This window comes from Apium graveolens, chromosome 3, assembly GCF_009905375.1.
Source record: "Apium graveolens cultivar Ventura chromosome 3, ASM990537v1, whole genome shotgun sequence".
NCBI lineage: Eukaryota > Viridiplantae > Streptophyta > Magnoliopsida > Apiales > Apiaceae > Apium > Apium graveolens.
The window spans coordinates 60,082,594-60,091,050 of record NC_133649.1 but is presented as its reverse complement, the minus strand read 5'-3'; the positions used below and the strand labels follow the sequence as shown (position 1 = coordinate 60,091,050).

Here is an 8,457-nt window from a genome sequence, read left to right as displayed (position 1 = left end):
CATGTGACATTTGCTGACTATTCATGACAATATAAAGCAAATTGCTTCTGCAGTTTTGAAATAGTTACTCCAAAGTGACGTGCCAAAACAAATAAGTGATAAAGTATGACAACAAATTTAGGCACAATGTGACCTTTGCTGACTATTCGAATTTGCATGTGACTTAGAATATACTATACTGATAATGATAACCACTACAAAATTACTTATAAATGTAACCACCGAAATCTTATTCGCGTGTTGAAGTGACTATAGAATTACAGTGACATTTTTTACTGAATGACCCAAAAATCTAAGAGGATAAGCAATGAATCAAAAGGGATTCCGACTTGGATGTGACTTATCATACACTTTAAGTGATAAAAGTAACCACTACGAAATCACTGCTAAAAGTAACCATTGAAATCTTGTCAACAACTGGGGGTAATTCCTAAAAGTACCAGTTGTAGTTTCAACCTTGAAGTTGTATTCGAGATAACAAAAAATTCCTACATAATAATCGCATTAAATATTTTATATTTTCTACTTTCTTTTCATTTTATAAAAGAAAACAAAAATGGAGCATAGTAATCTATACTACGTCATTCTATAAAATTGTAATTTCAAATTTAGTATGGCCGTTCTATGAAAAATATATTTTGCCAATTTACTGTATTATTTCTAACTTTTTCCTTACTTTCTTACCATTTTCGGGTGGCTAAAAATCATTTATCTAATTTTTTTTTCTTAAATTGAATTTTTTTAGTCAAAGTTGTCTACAAATCTTACTATATAAAGTTACAAAATTTAAAATTTGGAGTAAATAACTATATTTTCAAAAAAATAAAAATCACTCTTTGTTATACTAGTTCACATTTCTTTCCAAGGTACCATTTTCGGGTGCCAACAAATATATTTTCATTAATTTTTTTCTCTTCATTTTTTCCGTCAACCTGATATATTGTACTTTTACTACAATATAAGGCAAAAAAAATAAAATTATACGAATATATTATGCTTGCAAATCCTCTCAAAAACCTTGTTAAACATGAATATATGCTTTGTTCGGTTGGAAAACAGGGGAAGAGCAAAGTAAACAAAAAAAATACACACTACGCCACTGGAAGTGGCGCAGCAAGTACGGGCTAGTTTTGCAAAATTTTGTTCAGATAGACTACTTTTGCAAATACTCGGTTCAACTCACCCAGAAATGCAACAAAGCCTCTAGATTGTACATAGATTGTATATTTATTTACTCTCTCAGTGATACGTATTCTTTCAAGCATGGTACATTTGCAGCAGGGTAAAAATAGTTAATTAATACAGTATGTTACTCCCTCCATCCCTCCCAAATATTTACATTTGGGTTGTGCGCGGAGTTTAAAAAAATGATAAAAGTACTGGAAAAAGTTAAAAAAGTGATTAAAGTAATGTAACCTAATAATATTATCTATCTATATAATAATCTTGAATCCAAAATCAACTTTTTTACACCCCCTATCCTTAAACTTCATACATATTTACATATTATGCCACAACTTTAACACACTAAAAATAATACATATCCCAATCCTAAATACCCTTTTCAATATAACTTACAAAATATAATGTGTACAGTGCACACAATTTAAAATTCAAATACTTTTTGAACCATTGCCTCCATTCACGGGGGCAACCTATATCTACTATTGACAAAGCAGACCACCTTTAAGGTTAGGCTTTAACCTTCAAACACTCCATCACAATTCAAATTTCAAATTCATATATTTATCTTCTTTGAGGTTCTCTCCTCTCCTTTTGGTCTTTCAAACTTAATATTGTATCTCTACCATTCTCTTATTCTTAATTTACTAATGGTTAACTTTAGTTTTGCAAGTTTAAGTCTAAAAATCTCTCATATTTCTATCTCTTTATTTTTGCAGGTTTACCTTGGTATTCCGCCTTTAAGAACATGTATGATACTGAATTTTCAACTTTATTTATGTTTTAGATGCATTATTTTGAAGATGATTTGAAGTGTTTGCATTTTTTACAATTTGATAAAGGTTTCTACATATTTTGTTATAGAATGCTAGCCATTTAATCTTTTGTTTGTATTTTACACTCTTTTACCGGGTTTTGTTCTATGTTCACCGTATACAGATTGTCTTAAGTTGTGATAAGTTTTATGAGTCTTGCTTCTTTTATCAGGTTTACGCTCTTTCAAAAGTAAGTATTATAACTTTCATGAATTTTTAGTTTGTAAAGAGATTTTCAATATTTTTATTTGCTAATCTGAGTTATCTTTTCAAACCCATGCCGCAGTTTTCTAATAGGTTACTGGACCACTGCATTTCTTAAAATTATAGAATAGTACACCTCTTGAATTAAACATGTCTCCTCAGGTTAGTTTCATAAAACTTTTGTTGCTCTAAGGAGTCCAGAGCTTTTTTAGTGGTGGTTTCATATATGCTTATATTAAAAATGGGATAAAAAAATAGATGAAGAATAAATTTGAGTGGAATACTGGAATTTAAGGAGTAATTTTAACCAAGTTACAAGCTTTTTTATCACAAATACCCCAAGACTTCAAACATAATTGCACGATATGCCTATATATCCCTGTAAACACCGACCCTATATAAAAATAGAGTATTTAAGAGAGCTGAACACAGTAGAATAAACAAACCATACTTTGTTGTACCAAAAATGTTACTATATTTGTTAAGTCCATTATTATGCCCCTTTAACTCTTTTTCCAAATTCAAATTTGAAGTTTGAAATTTCAAATCTCCCCATTCTAAACTCTCTCAGGTCTACTCATTTGTACCATTACAAAAATGGAATACTTCACTCTAATGTTTCTAATTTTTCAATTATGTTATTAATACTAAAGTTTTAAGTTTGTGTTATTATCTAAACTAATATTTTTGCTTTGTTCCTCATATATAATTTTAGGTAATAAAAGGGAAAATTGCGGGAAACAGATGTTAAATGAGGTTAATGTTACTATTAAATGAAGGTAAGTTCAGCTACACGTATATGTAATTAATTTTTATGAGTGTTATTAAAACATGAAAACAACTTTGATCCTGCTCTGTTGCAGGTTTACTCTTTAGATATCCTCAATTTAAGATCCTTATACCTCTCGCACTCCGGTCAAAGATAATTGTATCTTAAGATTACAAATTTAGGACATTTTTAACTAGAACACTGAAATTCTTAATAAAGACAAGAGACGTTAGTGGGATATTAAAAAAAACTATTCCCAAAGATATAAATACTATGTATACATGTTTATCGGTTTCAAGTTCACCACTATCATTATCATTTGTCGAACTGTTTGATTTTGAGTTTGTATAAGTCCCAATGTTTTTTGAGTACTCTACAGGTCGAAATGTTAATTTATTACACTTTAAGTTGATGTATTATTTTTGTATATTTTCATGCAATAAGACACAGTCTTGTGCACCTCCCATTGAAAATAATGTGTGAAATGACAATGATATACTTTTTTTACAATTTAGGGCCCTGTGTTTTTAATCCTTTTCTGTGAGTTTACCTGTGCATTTGCAACTAGGATGGGAGCATTTATATCCAGAGTATCTGAATCTATCTATTTCGGGGCATTAATCGACAAATTGATTGCTCTTCATAGTGTAATCCCTCTTTACAATACCATTAATCAATTACTACCCTTCTTTTATGACACACTGAATTTTATACATACAACAAGATTTCTTTATGAGTATTTAAAATCATTGGTAGTTTCTTCTGTTCGAATAAGGATTTAGATGATAATTATAATTATTTTAAATGCTAAAGTATAAGAAGCATAAATGAGAAATTATTTCCAAATTCTTTGAACTAATATTCCCTATTTTTTTATCATATTGTTATATTGCAAACCAACTATTTCTCATATCATTTTAATATTTTATCTTTGTCAAATTGAAAATAATACCAAGAAAAATGGAAATATTGAATTTGTGTATCTCTTTACACATTTACATTTTTTGTAAATAACACAAAAGAAAACTTTTAGTCATATATAAGCTGAAAGTAATGCTTGACGCACTTTTTAAATTGAACATGAATATGTACAAATAAAATACTTAGGGCTGTTTACTTCATCAGTTTCTAGAAATATTTTCTTAAAAAATAGAAAATTTTGAATATGTATTCAACTTGCATATTTTATAAAATGAAAACTAGAAAAATGGAAAACAATGTTTTCTCGATTTATAACTAGGATTAAGAAAACTGTGTAAAACAGCGCTTTATTTATTTTCTAATATAAAAAGGAGAAAATCCCTTAAACTTATGTTTACCATCTGGTAATCTAAAGCAGTTTTTTCTAAAGAAAGGTATTATCAATTAAACAAGTTGTACTTACACCCCTCAACAAAATGGAGTGGTAGAGCGCAAACGTCGTCATTTGCTAGAAAAAGCACGAGCCTTGCAGCGTTCTAAAGAACTATCTAATTTTAATTTCAGATAGTCATGAGAGTCAAGGAAGAGTTATGAGGAAATGAGAAGAATTCATATACAGGGGGTTGAGTTTTTAAAGCAGGAGTCCGAGAATTATATAGAGTTCACTTACAGTCAGACACAAATGAATTACGTAGAGTTCACTTAGGAAAATCACAATATTATTTATTATTATGTTCGGTTAGTTTGAAAAGTTTGATTCTCATTCAAAAATTTTGTCTTTGTTTTCTAGCATGATAAATGATAAAGTAGTTAAACAAGTTTACTAAGTTTTGTTTACATTTAGATATAATATAAATTATGGGCTATTATTATTAATGTAATGCACATTATTCTCCAAGTTGTCTACATTTACTCTTAACTTTTTATTTTTTTTCAAGTTATTAAAAGAACTTGAACTTAGGAAATATAAATAAAATGGGAAGAGATAAAACGTAGGTCTTATTATTTTAATATAAAATAATATTTAATAACTATGTAGTGGCTCTTACTCTTAACTCTTAATTTATTTTTACAATATTGAAAAGAACTTGAACTTAATATTAAAAAAATGAATATAATATTTAAGAGCTATGTAGTGGCTCTTAGAGCATCTTATGATATTTTTTTGATATGATTTTTACACCAAAATAATGTGAATTTTACACTATTTTTAAATTCAATTACAACCCATTAATACTAAATATTACTCTACTTTTATACGATAAAATAATGATAAAATAAATATGAAACATAATTATATAGGTGACTAATACATTATTTGTGTTAGGATTTAGATAAGTTACCATAAAGTTGAGTAAAAGATTTAGTGTGTCAAGTTACTAGGGGTGTAAAACGGATAATTCGGATATGGATTCACATATATCCGAATCCGTATCCGGAAAACAAAAACCGTATCCGAATCCGGATCCGTATTCACAAATTTTAGAAAACAGTTATCCGTATCTGGATCCGCTTTTGCTAACTATCCCAAAAATCATAAATACATTACGAGCCTAATTAATAGGAGGTTTGGCACCATTTCGTATAACTTCTAAGTCTTGAAAATTAGAAACATACATTAAAAGAAGCTTGGGCATTCATGCCTATCAATGTTTGAACAAAATTTCACTACTAACTAATAAAAAACAGATTTGTCTCTAACTGAAACAATTTTAAGAAATAAAATAGTAGATTCCTTTGCCCCACAGTTCCACAAATCAGCACACTATTTCCATATTTCACCAGTAAAAGCATATGTTGAAAAATAAAAACAAGGAAAAGCAGCATTAACATATAGCAGTAGCAGTAGCAGTAGCAGTAGCATTGATACTTTTTACTACTTTTGACAGCCCTAGGTAGCAGTAGCAGTAGCAGTAGCAGTAGCAGTATCAGACTATCAGTGCGAAATTGAGATTTTAAACATAGACGAAATTTTATAACAGTGGGGCGAAAATATAGAGGAACCACATGAAATTTTAATAGTGTTATAACAGGTCTTAATGCACTCATTAGCACCTTTGTATCTGGGATTAGTATTAACTAGTATTCCAGTTATTGAATCAATTTATCACAACCTTATTCAATCATACCTATTAATGTTGGTTAACAATAGACCACATACTTAAAACAGAGCACAACTCATATATAGTTACAGAGAAGACGCACGAGAGATACTTAAGTTGTAAAAATTATACTTTTCCTTGAACTTCTACTAAAACTGCAATAGATTAATGCAGATTCTAATAATTTTTTTTGTGTACCTGAAAAAAATCTCCTTGCTTTTGGTAATATGGACTCCAAACATACAAGTAGCAATATAGTATGAGTCATGCCTTAAAGTGCCTGTTGCAATACAGATTGTAAAAGAGGGGGAGGCTGCAAATAATAAAGAAATGCAGGAAATCGAATATAAAGAATAAAGAAAATGGTCATACCTTTGGCTTTTTGGACTTGCTTATCAAAAGTCTAAATTCCAGTCACTGTAGCAGCTTGAACCATCCTCAACGACTTTTTCAGATTGATCTAAAACGAATTCGAAGAGTAAAAATAAATAAGTTCATCAATATACCATAACAGAAGTGCGATATTTGGACATCTAAGTTACTGAGAATATAGCTTTCTTAATGTCGGGGAGCCAATCTTTGACACACATTAAAGTTTCAATCGACTCATAATGTAATGAGGAACGAGTATCTGTGATAATTCTTCGACACTAACTAAATGAACTCTCGGATGCAACGGAAGAAGTCGGTATAGCTAATATATCTTGCACCATCCGTGCAAGTATTGGAAATTTAGGACCATTAAGTTTCCACCAACGGAGAATGTCAAATTCAGTTTCGTTTTCCATCAGAAACAAACTTTCTTTCAAGTATTCATCCAACTCACTTTTTCTTGCATGTTCCACTAAATTACTACTTGCAACAAAATCTTGGAAACCACCCAACCATTCTCCACCTACTGAATTTCCAAATATTCCCCCGTAACCCGAACAAGAACTTTCCACATGGCCGCTACTTTTTCCAAATTTCTCGGAATATTCATTAAAAATCTCCAATAAAAACTCACGAATCTGATCTATATAAAATTCAGCCCTGGAACCATACACAACCTGATATGCATATGATACAATTACCATCTTGTATCTGGGATCAAGAATAACAGCCACCGTTAACAATTTATTGCATTCATCCCAATATTTGTCAAATTTAAGCATTTTTGAAGCGATCAGACTAATCCAATCATCACTAGATTCAACCCACATTTTGATACTTCTGCGAATTTGAATCACATCAATAAAATACAAATTTGCAGTTGGATATTTAACACATGAATGTTTTTTGGTTATATCAGAAAAATCTTCAAACGCTCACAAATTTTCTTCCCATTTTCCCACTCAATTTCTGACGGCAAACATTTATATTCAGAGTCTAATTCTTTTAGACGTTCAATTGCAGGACGGATTTCTAGAGAAGCAACAATCATTTCATAAGTTGAGTTCCAACGAGTGCCAACATCTAAGGGGATACGTCGCCTAGTGTTGAGTTTGGTTTGAGACAAGGCAATGTTGAATTTCTCATCTCTTTTAGCGTGAACTGAGTTGTTCCATCTTTACTTACCCCACTAAAAGGAGCATGACAGTACTTACAAATAGTATCAATTTTCAGCGTACCTTCTTTAATTTCACTTGTAATACGATCAAAGTGCTCGCAAACAGCTGATGTCAATAATCTTGGTTTTTTTGCCGATGGTTTTTCCTTTTTTTGGCTCCCATTCACTTCTTCTGAAATTATAGTGCAATCCTGGTCATTCTTAGAAATATTTGCATCACATTTCGTCGATACCATGCCAGCTGAATTAGATGATGCTGAACCAGAAGCATTTCCTATAATTGTAGAGAATAAACATCATGCTTTGGGATTTTTGGGTAATACAAAAACATAAACAAGCGATAACATGCATAATTAATTACATACTGTATAAGAATTGACCTAGGAACAACAACAACAACAGCCCAAATAGATAATTATTATCATATTTCGCCTAGACTTATGCAGCTAACTAAGTATATAGGCTTCCATGGACAACTTCTATCATTCTAACAGTAAGCTAAACAGTAAGCTAGTAGAGCTAAGAAGCATATATGAACTAGCGGTAGCACCGTTGCTAAAATGGAAAAGAATGCACAGAGAAAGTCCATTTTTGTTGAAGTAAAGAAAATGAGAATAACATTCAGATGATATTTGATGCTCACACACCATATATTTAGAAAATCATATCCACTACTAAGATTGAGGTCGATATCGTATATGAAAAAAATGCGTACATTACAACCTTCCTCTGAATTATTGGTGGTTTCTTGTAGTAGCAGACTAGACGTATGTTAGATATATTTGATAATGTCATGTGTAATATGATTTGTGTTTAGTTTTCAGATCTTACCTTACAGGACAAATCAGTACTTAACTGGAAATCAGCACTTATACTGAAGACAGGACTTAAGATATCAGAACTTAAGTTATCAGA

At 30.6% G+C, this 8,457-nt stretch overlaps 1 long non-coding RNA gene across 1 annotated transcript; it reads right to left on the bottom strand.

Annotated features, from left to right (window-relative positions):
• Positions 1-5,528: 5,528 nt before the first annotated feature.
• Positions 5,529-7,144, bottom strand: LOC141710731 (uncharacterized). Its single transcript, XR_012571040.1, has 3 exons — positions 6,649-7,144; positions 6,366-6,453; positions 5,529-6,273 (listed from the first exon to the last, which is right to left on the bottom strand). It is a non-coding gene; the product is annotated as an uncharacterized LOC141710731 (long non-coding RNA).
• Between the last annotated feature and the right edge of the window lie 1,313 nt (positions 7,145-8,457).